This window comes from Vicugna pacos, chromosome 9 (assembly GCF_048564905.1).
Source record: "Vicugna pacos chromosome 9, VicPac4, whole genome shotgun sequence".
Lineage (NCBI taxonomy): Eukaryota > Metazoa > Chordata > Mammalia > Artiodactyla > Camelidae > Vicugna > Vicugna pacos.
Genome location: NC_132995.1, coordinates 66,441,551 through 66,454,513, shown reverse-complemented (window position 1 = coordinate 66,454,513; position 12,963 = coordinate 66,441,551). Strand labels below are relative to the sequence as shown.

The window sequence follows — 12,963 nt, the reverse complement described above, 5'->3', positions numbered from 1 at the left end:
ACTTGTATTTATTAAAAAGTAAGTTTTTAATTTAAGGTTATATTAATAAACTATAGAATCTTAGGCACTTAACAGAAACTAAGGTCTGGGTCACTTTAAAAGTATTAGAAATAGTGGAAGAGAACAGTTTTATAAAAATATCAATCACCAAAGCCTGATATATCAATCCTGGACATACTTCTGTGTGTGCTTTTAGTGTGTCTGATTCTTTTAACCTCAATCTATTCGTATGGCACAGCTTTTTTTTTATAGTAAATAACAAACATTTATTGGTGTCACTTATGGTAGAAGAAAGTTCCTACACCAGATGCACATGACCCAATTGTTAAAAAGAACATTTTCAAGTGAACACATGCTCTAACCCAGCTTTTTACCCACTTTTTATGATAGCCAGTCCCTCCTCTACCCACTATGGTCCTAGGGTTAAACTATTTTTAAATTTCAAGAATGCCCAAATAATATTTTTAAAAGTTAGGTGCTTGGTTTTGATAAATGCACCATGGTTATTACATTATTACAATATTAACCTTAGAAAAAATTGAGTGATAGGAATGTGTGAACTCTTTGTAATATTTTGCAACTCTTCTGTAAATCCAAAATTATTTTTAAACATTTAAAAATGTCCCTACTCATTTAGGACAAGATTATTATCTTGTAGGCATGAAGTCATTAACCAAAGAACTCTTTTTAATCAATCAATATTAGTTCTATGGCCATTATAATTCTCTATCCATGATAGCATGTTTTTAAATGCATCTATTCAGTGACATTCACTTTAGTGAACCCACCTCTGAAAGCTAGCCAATCACTCTCTACCTTATTCCTTGAAAGTCAACCATTCAGCAGATTTGCTTCAGTGAATATTATTCTGAAGACGGTGTCACCAAATTCATGTATCTCTGTCCAGAATGAGAACTATTACGTGCTCCATCCTCAAGACTGGTGCCAACTCACTCTAAGCTCTATAACCCAAACAACCTTAAAGCAAAAGATTTTCTGAATACTTCATAAGAGATCATATGTTTTGCTCAAGGACAACATACCTGACCAGCATAGCACTCGTATTTAAGGAAGTGATACATTCAGCTTTTTGTTTTCACATATTAAGTAATGATATCATAATTTGACAGACTTATTTTTTAAAAATTTATATATGCACCTTGGCTTCATCATCTGTAATGGGAGACTCATGTTTTAAGACTACAGAGTCTTCCACCTCTGCTGACCCAAGAGACCCTATCTCCCTGACCCAAGAAGGGATTATTTCAATATTTTCAGCCATTGTTTGCAGTGATTAGATTTTTAAGACCGATGCTTAATTTTTTATTTCCCCCCTGCCTTTGCACCCCACCCTTGGTGATGGCTATACCCATTTGAGCATCTCTGAGCACAAGAACAAAAGTAAGTCTTAAAACACAGGAGGGGAATTCTTGTCTAAACAGTAACAGAACGGGGATTAGCTGCAAGGGTAACATAACTGTTGAGCAATAACAGAAGCTGCCTAGATCTTCTTGGTGGACCATGCATAGAAGACTTAGAACTATGAAATACCCTTTCCCACCCCTCTCCCCCAAACCTCCACCCTCCATTGGTAGTGTTGACAAAAGCTTAATCTTCCATATCTAAAGTGCAAATGATTTGGGTATGACTAGTAAGTTCAGGGAATTTGTCCCAAGCTGGGCTGATGAGAGCCCTTCATTAATTGTTTTATAATTTGCTTTGTTTTGTTTACACAAGTTTAATACAACTACTGAATCTTCCTGTAGTGACATCTGGGCGCTACACCATTAATATGGTTGATATGTATCTCTCAACCCAATGGTATCCAATGAACCCTCTATGTTTTCAGTCTCATGTTCCTCCAAAAGCTATGTTCAAATACTGAGGACTCTGATTATTTATACTACTCTAACAGCAATACAAACAATCTTTTCAATTGGATATTCTAACTAGTTTTAAATTACCACACTAAAATGCACATATAAATAAAGACCACTCTGATTCAGACTATGTATAAAAACTAACAGAAAAAAATAGAAGAGCAATTCAAAAAGATGTGATGAGTGCATTACTTTTGAAAATGGTTACAATACATGAAAGAAGTATTTACTATAATAATAGAAATAATTTTCAAACTCACAAATATCAGTGGTAGTTCCCTTTCATTCTTTCCCACATGGCACATGTTTGCCATTTCTAAGGGAATAACGGTAGTGGCTTATTAGTTATAGTATTCTTGTCAAGGTACCTAGTAGGAGAGAACTTCAACCACTCAGAGGTAGCACTGTCTATAAGCAGAAGCTATAATTTAAGAATATGCTATTCACTCAGAACATTTTCAGATTCTCTGTGGCTCTGTGGAGATTTAGCATATAAATATGTACAATCTTATAACAATTTAATAATTTATTTTAGTAAGTCAGACATACATTTTTGTATGCAAAAAGCAGTCACTGAGTTTGCAGATGATGAGATCCAAAGTTAAGCATTTCTGAACAAGTTTCAAAATACAAGTTTAAATGATCTTACTGGTGCTAACAATTCCTGCTTTAAGTAGGATGTTCTAGAAAGAAATTTTGCGATAGATTAAATAATTCACGGTTCAAAATGTAGTGATGCCATGCATTATAAATAGCTTATGGGTGTGAAAGTCCCAAGGGGGCTATTGAAAAATGTAAGGTCTAGAACACTCATCCATTCATCTATTCAATGAATGTTTATTGTGGATATGATAATAAATAAAATAATTATAAAAATAACTGCTCTTCATAGAACTTGAACTCTAGGAATGGGAAAGACAAAAATCTAGATAAATAAAAAACTATATAGAAAGATGTGATGAGTGTTACGGAGAAAAACAAAGCCAGACGGTTGGGTAGAAGTTGCAGTTTTTGATAGATGTGTGTGTTTATGTAGTGCTTCTCTTTTAGTGCACACGGTGCTTCTTGATTCCCTAGATTGATGCTTCTCATGGTTTTGGAAGTCTCATTCTAATCTTTGCCATACCATCGCTTCTCTCATTCTTGGATGCCAATTGTACTTACTTTAAAGGTTTAAATATTTCCCTCATATCTTTCATCTCCTCTCCTTTTCTATATTTGTGTATCTATGTTTTTCTTTCTGAATATCTCCTCTGACAATTCTTCAGATCTTAATTCTCTATCTGTATTTCTTCTTAGTCTTAAATGTAATTTGAGTTAATATCAAGACTTTTTAGTTCTTTATATTCCATTGTATATTCTCTTGATCAATAAATCACCTTTTTTAGCTGCATGCTTTAAATACTTTAAGGGGGATATTATGAAAATACTTATTTCTTTTAAAGCAGATGCTGATATTTCTTCAGCAGATTTTGTTTCATGTGTTCAAGGATATCCTACAGCTGCTGTGATGGATGGGAAAGATAAAAGTTATGTTGTGCTTTTTGACACAATAAGATAATTGCAGACTTTTACTTTAATAAAAATTACTAGGTCCTAATAATTAGAGTATTCAGACTACTATCTATATATTTTACTTAAGTTTTATTTCCCATACATATTTCAACTAACATATAAGGAACAATTTTCCCATTGATTCAAGCATCTGACAGCTTCATTGCTTCATGGTATGGACCATAGAACCAGTGGCTAGTACACAAACTCATTGGCAGAGGCAAGAGTGTTGGGTATTTTTTGATAGCCACTTAACACGAGAAAAGTTCAGCTGTCTAAGAGCAGATGGTGTACAATTAGCTTACTAGAGACCCAGAGAAGATCAGTATTAGTGACAGTCATATTAATACTGTATACAATATGTTTTAAGTTAAACTACTTATGTGGGGAGGGGGTGGGTCTCAGTTTATGTAAGAATGGTACAGCTGTGTCATACAAAAAAACAGCAAGTACACGTTCATCAATAAATTGATAAAAGTCGAAAGAATCCATTTACATGTAATTTTAGGGTTTACACACATCCCATTACTCTCTGTTTCCTTTCTTGATTTTTCAAGGTGCAGAATGCAATCTGAAAAGGTGGGTTGGCATGGCAGGGTTGCCCAACTACTTAGTGACAAGGCAAGGGATACAATGCTGGGTAATCAATTCCCAATGTAACATGCTTTCTACTAGAACACAGTTTCACTTTTTGCCATAAGTATAATATGAATATAATATTGCCCTTGTTTTTGTAAATTAAATTTCATTGGAACAGAGTCACAAGCACTTATTTACTATTGTGTATGGCTGCTTTCATGCTACACCACCAGAGTTGTGTATGTGCAGTCAAGACAGTATGACCTCAAAATTCTATGATAGTTCCTATTTGACTCTTAACAGGAAAAGTTTGCATATCTTTGACTTAGAATGAAGGATGTGGTTATTTGTTTAGTTTCTAACTCATGCAGACCAACAATTTCTCAAATATAAAAAAAAAAGTATTACTAGAAAGCAAACATGCATTTAAATGACACATCCATGTCAAATAGCTATTACGTTTATAAACGCTTAACCTTAATCTCTGTACTTATTTACTATCAGAATAGATCCAAACAGTTCTTGGATCACACAGGTTCACTGAATATACTGAGTAGCGTGTTTTTAGAGGTTAAAAAAATTAACTCTGGAGCAAAACTGTCTGGATTTGAATCACAGCTCTACCGCTTACTGCTGTTTATTTTGTCAAGGTACTTATCTCTTTTTTTCTCACAACCAATATCTGAAAAATGGGTTTAGTCATAATAATACATATTAATAGTTCTTAACTCAAAGAGTTCTAGCAAGCACCCAATTAGTTTAAATATAAAGCACTTAGAAATTGCTTGGCATGTATTTAAGCATTAAAGTATTAGCTATTAGTATTAGTTTTAATATATGAAGCATTCACAGACTCAAAATATCCCTGAACTATTTACTGATTTAAATATTAATTATTATTTAATTAAATCAAATCAAATAGAGTGTTGTCTGTGGATAATACTGGTCATGGGTAGATCTAAATTTTGCATAGAGAATTCCAATTAAAATTAATTATTTTAACTCCTTTGGTAACCACTGAAACATTTTTTTAAATTAAGATTTTATTTTTGTAGGGCAATTTTAGGTTCACAGCAAAATTGAAGGGGAAGTACAGAGATTTCCCATTTACTCCCTGTCCTCAATTGATGAAGCTACACTGACACATAATGATCACCCAGAGTTCATTGTTTACATTACAGTTCTCTCTTGGCGTTTTATATTCTGTGGATTTGGAGAAATGTACAATGACATGTATCCATAATTATGGTATCATACAGAGTATTTACACTGCCCTAAAAATCCTCTGTGCTTCATCGATTCATCCCTTCCCCTACCCAAACCCTGGCGACCACTGATCTTTTTACCGTCTCCATAGTTTTGCCTTTTCCAGAAGGCACATAGCTGAAATCATACACTGTTGTAGCATTTTCAGATTGGCTTCTTTCACTTGGTGATACACATTTCAGGTTCCTCTGTCTTCTCTTGACTTGATAGCTCATTTCTTTTTCATTCTAAGTAACATTGAGCCATTTTAAATGCTCTCTGAATGGGAGCCAAATTTAAAAGTGTCCATTTAAAAAACATGAAGGAAATGTTTTTCAAGCAAGGTTGCAGTGCTCTTGAGCAAAATCTACTAGCTAGGAACTACATCAACTTTCTGCTCAATATATAACCTTCTCATTCAGCCATTTTCTTTTGAACTCTCATTTACAACATATCACAAAATATTACACCTTTTGTTTATAATTGAGCTTCAGTTTACATTACCCAGAGGCAATGATGAAGGTCACTTGTTCTCAACCTCATCTGCCTTTCTTTCAGAATTGTTTATTTCTTCTTTCAAAATCTCAGATCTATAAAGAATTTGGATGTCCTTCATAAAGGACAAACAATAATTGTTAAGCATGAACTAGTTGATGTGTTTGCATTCAAGTATACGGAAATACAGAATCATATAAAATATTTGTCGGAAACATATAAAGTTTATCCAAGCCAAAATCTAATTAATGCAATGTAATAAAATCATCAAATTATCAATAAATTCTGCGATGTTTGGAAAAACTACATAAATACTAAAAATTAGCTTGCCATTTTAACATTATTGTATTTATTTTATTAAATAATTACATTAATGAATATTTACACTTTATATATCAGGCAAAGGACCCGGATCCAGCATATTCAAAGGTTCCCAAAATACATTTTTGAAGAACATACAACTTCACTGAAATAGGGTAAAGAATAGGACTAGGTACTTTCAACAGAGAAAATATGCATGCAGATAAACAGGAAAAATACATTTAGTTTACTTATTATGAATTAAACACAAACTGAAGAAATCACATACCATTTTATAATTAGCAAAATACTTTCTAAATCTGTTAATGTTAGGAATAGCAGAGGGCATGGAAAATGGGAGCTCATACAGATGGTAGAGCTGTATTTACCTGCAAACCTTCTGAAAACCTAATTTGCAATATCCAGAAACTCTGAGTAGGCCAGCTAAGCAGCCTAAAGAGATTTATTGCCTTTGGTCACATCATAGATTGGAGCTCTTCACATAGACAGCAGTGATGTAGAATTGTGTATTAGACAATTTGCTTACCAGAACACCATAGCCCCTCTGTGTGGCCATGACTCAATGATTTCAGTTGTAGGTATGTTCTTTATCTAGAATAGAGAAACTCTGAAGTGATGAACTCTTATATATGTGGATTGAAGAAACAACTTAAATACCATTAAAATAAATTTTTGTACATGATACATTTAGTTAATGTTATTAAAAATAAAATTATATTAATATTTTAGAATTATTGATATGTGTATTACAAATATTTTAAAGAGTAGCCGAGAAGGTACAACTTTTAAATAATGATTACCTCCAGTTAGGAGAGAGAGGGACAGAAGTCATGATGGTTCTTAGAGTATATTGTGCCTCAGCTATAATTGCAATACTTTAAGAAAGTCTTAAGCAAATGTATAGGCAAATATTTTAAAAATTTTACATTTGAGAAATCTGAATGGTGGGTACAATGGTATTCAGCTTGTCATATACTCTGTTTAATCATCTCTTTTTGTTTATTTAATATTTAAGATAAGTTATTATTACAATGAACAGCTAGTATTTAATTTCTTTTAAAAACTGAAAGAAGAGGAAAGTTTTATTTTTACTATTTTCATTTTCCTTAATTGTATTTTTAAGGTACACTGTAGGTTCCTATTTTCTCTTATCATAAATATATGACAGATATATTTATACACAGATTCAAGATAAGTTTTTAGCTTTATCTTCAAGCAGACAAGAACTAACTCTGCATTTTTTTCTGTGAAGATATATAACTAATTTTTTGCATTTGAAATTGCTGCATAACAACCTACAGGATGAAGTTTAAAATATCTGCCACTATTTCCCCAGAGACCATTGCATATCATAGTTATTAGCAAATGAAATAGATATTAAAATTGAATTGGCTAAACTTCTCATGTTTTACATGAAGACATCAAAGCAATTGCTGATAAAATCTGGTCTAGATTTCTGATCAAAATTCTTACATTTCCTGTATATTGCATAATTTACAAGTAACCTTCAACAATTTGCTTAAAATGTTCCAAGATAATCTTAGCCTCTGTCTACACAAAAATATGTCCTTTGACTGATTGACTAATTAATTCAAACAAATGTCCATTCTAGTTAAAATATTTTTTATATGGATTTGACACTTACTTGATTCGATTATCCACAGAATTGAGATATTCAGCATCATTTCATACAACCATAGTAATTTTTTATTGAGGTATAATTTGCATATCATAAAATTCACCCTGTAAAATTAAAGGTTCCTAGTATATTGAAAATGTGTGAAATCATTATCTCTAATTCCAGAAGAGTTCCATTGCCCCAAAAAGAAATCCCACACCCATTATCAGTCACTCTCATTCTTCCTTTCCCACAGGTCCTGACAATCACTAATTTACTTTATATATCGATGGATTTGCCTAGTCTCAAAATTTCATATAAATGGAATCATATAATAAATGGTATTTTGTGTCTGCTGCTTTTACCTAGCATAATGGTTTTAAAATCTCCTTATGTTGTCTACTTTATTTTTTTGTAGCTGGATAATGTTCCATTATATGAATATACCACATTTTCATTAATCCATTCATATGGTAATGGATGTTTCGGTTGTTTCTAATTTTTGCAATTGTAACTAATGCTGCTATAAACATTCATGTGCCATTTTTTGTTTAAATTCTGTGGAATGTATGTCTAAGAGTTGAGTTTCTGGATTATATGGTTATACCTCTCTATTTGCCTCTTTGAGGAACTCCCACACTATTTTCCAAAACAACTATACCATTTACATTCCCATCAGCAATATATGACAGTTTCAGTTTCTGCACATTGTTACTAGCATTCGTATTATCCATCTTCTGTCACCCTAGAGAATGTGAGGTGGTGTCTCATTGCTATTTTGATTTGCATTTTCCTAATAGCAAATTATGTTGAGCTGCTTTTCAGGAGCTTATTGGCCATTTGATTAACTTCTTTGGAGAAAAGTCTATTCAAATCCTTTGCCCACTGTTATTTGAGTTATCATCTTTTTATTATTGTTTTATTGAGATGTAAGTCATCATATATTCTGGATAGTAGTTCCTTATCTGATATGTTATTTGCAAAGATTTTCTCCAATTTGTGTTTTTTTTCACTGTCTTTTTGTTGATCTTTGAAACCTAAAGTTTTAAATTTTGATGAAGCTAAATTTATTTCTTTTGCTACTTGTGATTTTGGTATCATATGTAAGAATCCAGAGCCTAATATAAGGTCATAAAGGCTTTTACCATATATCTTCTAAAACCTTTATAGTTTTCAGCTCTTCTATTTAGGTCTTTGATCCATTTTGAGTTACTTTTTGTATATAGTATGAGATATAGATCTAGTTTTATTTGTTTTGTATAATAAGGTGTGAGATAGAATGTCCAGTCATCCCAGTACCAGTGTTAAAAAGACTATTCTTGACACAACATTGTAAAATGATTATAAATCAATAAAAAATGTTAAAAAAAAAAGAGACTATTCTTTCCCCATTGGAATATCTTGGTACCCTTCTTGAAAATCAGTTGACCATATATGTGAAGATTTCGTTCTGGATTCTCAGTTATAGCTCATTGATTTATCCTTTTGCCAGCACCACAATTTTTTGATTATTGTAGCTTAGTAGTAAAATTTGAAATTGAAAAGTTTGAGTCTCCCAAACTTGTTGATACTGAAAAATTTAAATCCTCCAACTTTATTCTTTTTCAAGATTGTTATTGTTATGACGGGATGCTTGTATTTCCATATGAATGTTAGGATCGGGTTGTCAGTTTTTGCAAAAAAAAATAGCTGATGAGATTTTTGATAGAGAATACATTGAATATCTGTATCAGTTAGGAGAATATTGCCTTCTTAACAGAATTAACATAGCAATTTCTTCTTAACAATTGGCATAGTATGAATATTTGTGTTCTTCCAAAACTCATGTGTTCATATTCAGCTCTCAAGTTTATAGTATTAGGAGGTGGGGCTCTGGGGAGTTGATTAGATCATGCAGGTGGCACCTTCATGAACATCATTAGTGCCGTTATAAAGGAGTCCCAAGAAAGCTTTCTTGCCCCTTTCACCATGTGAGGTTACAGTGTAATGACTGCCAGCCTTCTAAGGAAGCAGGGTCTCATCAAAAATAAAATCTACCAGCACCTTGAGTTTGGACTTCTTAGCCTTCTAGAACTGTGATAAATAAAATTTTATTGTGTAAGCTACCCAGTTTCTGGTATTTTGTTTTTAACAGCCCAAATGGACTAAAACAATATTATATCTTTCCATTCATGATCATGAAGTACATTTCCATTTATCTACATCTTTAATTTATTCACTGTTACTTTGTAGTTTTCAATGTAAGCATTTCATGCTTCTTTTGTTAAATTTATTTCTAATCATTATGTTACTTTTGATGCTATTATAGGTGAAACTACTTTTTAATTCCCTTTTTAGATTGGTCATTGCTACTATATATAAATATAGTTGATTTTTATATATTAATCTTGAGTATGTTTATTAGATCTATCTTTCTTTGATTCTCTAGGAATTTCAATGTATGAAATTGTCATCTGCAAGTAGAAACAGTTAATATCTTCTGTTCCAATATGGATGTCTTTTCTTGACTAACTACCTTGTCTGGAATTTCCAGCATGAATGCTGAATGGAAGTGGTAAGTGAATATTCTTTTTCCTTATTTGGAAGTGGGGGGGGGAATATTTATTCTTCTCAGTCTTCCACCATTAAGAATGATGTTAGCTGTGAGATTTCTGCAGATGACCTTTATCAGGTTGAGGACATAGAAATGTATCTAACATTGTTTTTTAACCTTGTTAGTGACATATGTGAATAATATTTTATTCGGCTCATATTGGGTTTTCATAGTATTTTATTTGTTTATATTATGCATATCTATCATATGGTCAATTGGTATTTACAGGCCATAAAATGTCTAGTAATTGCAGAATTAATCTTCATATAGTAAAATGGTTGGCTGGCTATCTATCAAATTTTAATCAAGTTAAATTTTTACCATCCTTAAAATAACCACTGAGTGATACGTTTATTAATAGATTCAAATAATATATTGTTATTAAACAAAATATAATTGTAAGCTGGGTCAGGAAGAAATATAATAAACCTAGGATAAAGTGATACTTCCCTTATATCCTTTTTGATGAGCAACAAACCAAATTCAAAATTAATTGCTTAAAACAACAGCTATTTCTTAATCATTCCATATCTCTGGGTCATGTAGGTAGTCTGCTGGCCTTGCCCAACCTCAGTTCACCTCTGTTGGTCCTTGTTAGGATCTGTCTCTGCTGGTGGGGATTCTGGGGATTCCTACCCTAGAATGGCCTCGTTCACATGCCTTGTATAATTAGGATGACTGTCAGTTTGGATAATGAGGTTACTCGGAATCTGCAGTCTCCAGTAGTATAGATTATTGTGGCAGAGTTTTAAGTGCAGCCTGAGGATGAACAGTAGTGGTAAGGTGATGTGAGTTTTAGTGGTATTTTCCTTTGTAAAAGTTGGGAGGCATTATAGAACGTTTATATGTTGATTTCTTACCAGATTCCTGTGAAACTTAGAGGAAGAGGGCATAAATATGTTCATTGTTTAATTTTTCCTCACCAAGATGAATAGAAGCGCTAATATGGCTGGAAAAAATGTAAATTCTTTATGTATATCACAAATGCTTGCATATAATAGTCATTCAATAAATATTGTTAAATCTGATTAAATGAGTAGTTGAATAAATGAATGACAAATGAGGTAATAAGGAATGATTTACTTCTGGTGATGAAAACTGATCTAGATTTTGAGGAAAGGCATTCCAGATGTATGTATGATATGGCTGGGGGAATTGTGGACTGGTAGAACATGACATAATGGAATATTCTGGGAATGGTGAGGAATATCAATTTCTTACAGCAGATGAGTGTCCAATAATTTTAAGAAGATAACTTGACTTAACTTTGCAGAACTTTGAGAAAATAAGGAGCAAATGCCATTTTTAAATGGGTACAAACATATTAACGTTATTATTTTGGAAGATATATCTGAAAGTTGTTTTTGAAGACATTCAAGTGAACAGTGGCTAAGATCAACAGAAACCAATTAGGAGGCTTCACTAATAATCAAAGTATGAGAAAATGAGGGTTGAAGCTACAATGGCATCAGAGCAAATAGAAAGTAAGGGTGAATGGATGTTAAGAACACTTTGAGTAGAACATATTGGCTAAATATCTTGTCACTCATCTTTGTATGCCTTACTGATATTTTGTTTTTCCTAAGAGATCCTTGTTTTCCTGTGAGTGTGCTTTTTTGCTGCATTTTTTCTCACTTCTGACTATATTCTATCCATTTAGGTCTCCTCTAAAATATCTCATTTTCTGTGAAATAATTATCAATTTTTATATCATCAATGATTCATCTTCATCCCTTTTAATGCCTAGAATACTCTGCACTTTTTAGAGCACTAAACTGTCTGCTTTATACTGTAGTTGTTATTTTTATTATTTTTAAAAAATCTAGACTGTGAGCCCTGTAAGGATGGAATTATATCTTACTGATACTAGTAACTTTTTAAGCTCAGTTTTTTTTTTCTTTTGAACTATAGCCACCAAATGTTAAGTTTAACCAGTTCACAACACCATTTTAACTGTGGAGGAAGAGGTCACAAATTACTGAGGTTTCCAGGCTGGAAAAAAAGCCATTGATAACTTTAAAATATTGATCATTTTATTGCTGTAAGTGTCATTTCCCCTCAAAAACCGAAACAAAATAGTAGCAACACATAAGAAGCTATGCAATTACTGGTGAAAATTTTTAATGAATAATTATGACTAGAATAGCTTGCTTAATAATAAGCAGTATTTATATGATAATTATGCATAATCTGATGTAATTTTCATACACACTAGGAAGTATCATCATTCCCACTTTACAGATTAAAGAAGAGACATTTGAGTTTGTCACACTGTAAATAGTGGACTTCAAGCTTAAATCTTGGCATTTTGACGCAATATACAGGTTTCCCACTTCTACACAACAGTTTATGATATAATTTAAGTATTATTTTCTCATGTATTTTCAGGCTGATTACATTATAAATGTCCACTAACAAATAAGTACACATTCCTTATTTAAATTTTAATATTCTGATGAGTGAACTGTTTCTGGCTTTGGTTTAAACTGTGCTACCCATTTTATTGACATTTGGTCAATAATTAGAATTTACCCATAAAAGGGTTTGTTCCCCCAGTTTCTCAATAATACATTTTCCCTTCCAATCTGAACCTACCCTACACCATGAATGTGGAAGAGAAGGAAAAAAGAACTAATTAAATAATTATTGAAAGCTAAGTTGTTTGATTCTTCTTGAAT

The 12,963-nt window shown here is 32.3% G+C and overlaps 1 long non-coding RNA gene across 1 annotated transcript in view; it reads left to right on the top strand.

Moving 5' to 3' along the window:
- The window catches only part of LOC140698275 (uncharacterized), a 218,350-nt gene extending 207,037 nt beyond the window's left edge, over positions 1 to 11,313 (top strand). Inside the window, exons 3-4 of the long non-coding RNA XR_012075939.1 lie at positions 10,121 to 10,246; positions 11,149 to 11,313. This is a non-coding gene — a long non-coding RNA (uncharacterized lncRNA). The remainder of the gene's footprint in view (positions 1 to 10,120; positions 10,247 to 11,148) is intronic.
- Positions 11,314 to 12,963: the final 1,650 nt, after the last annotated feature.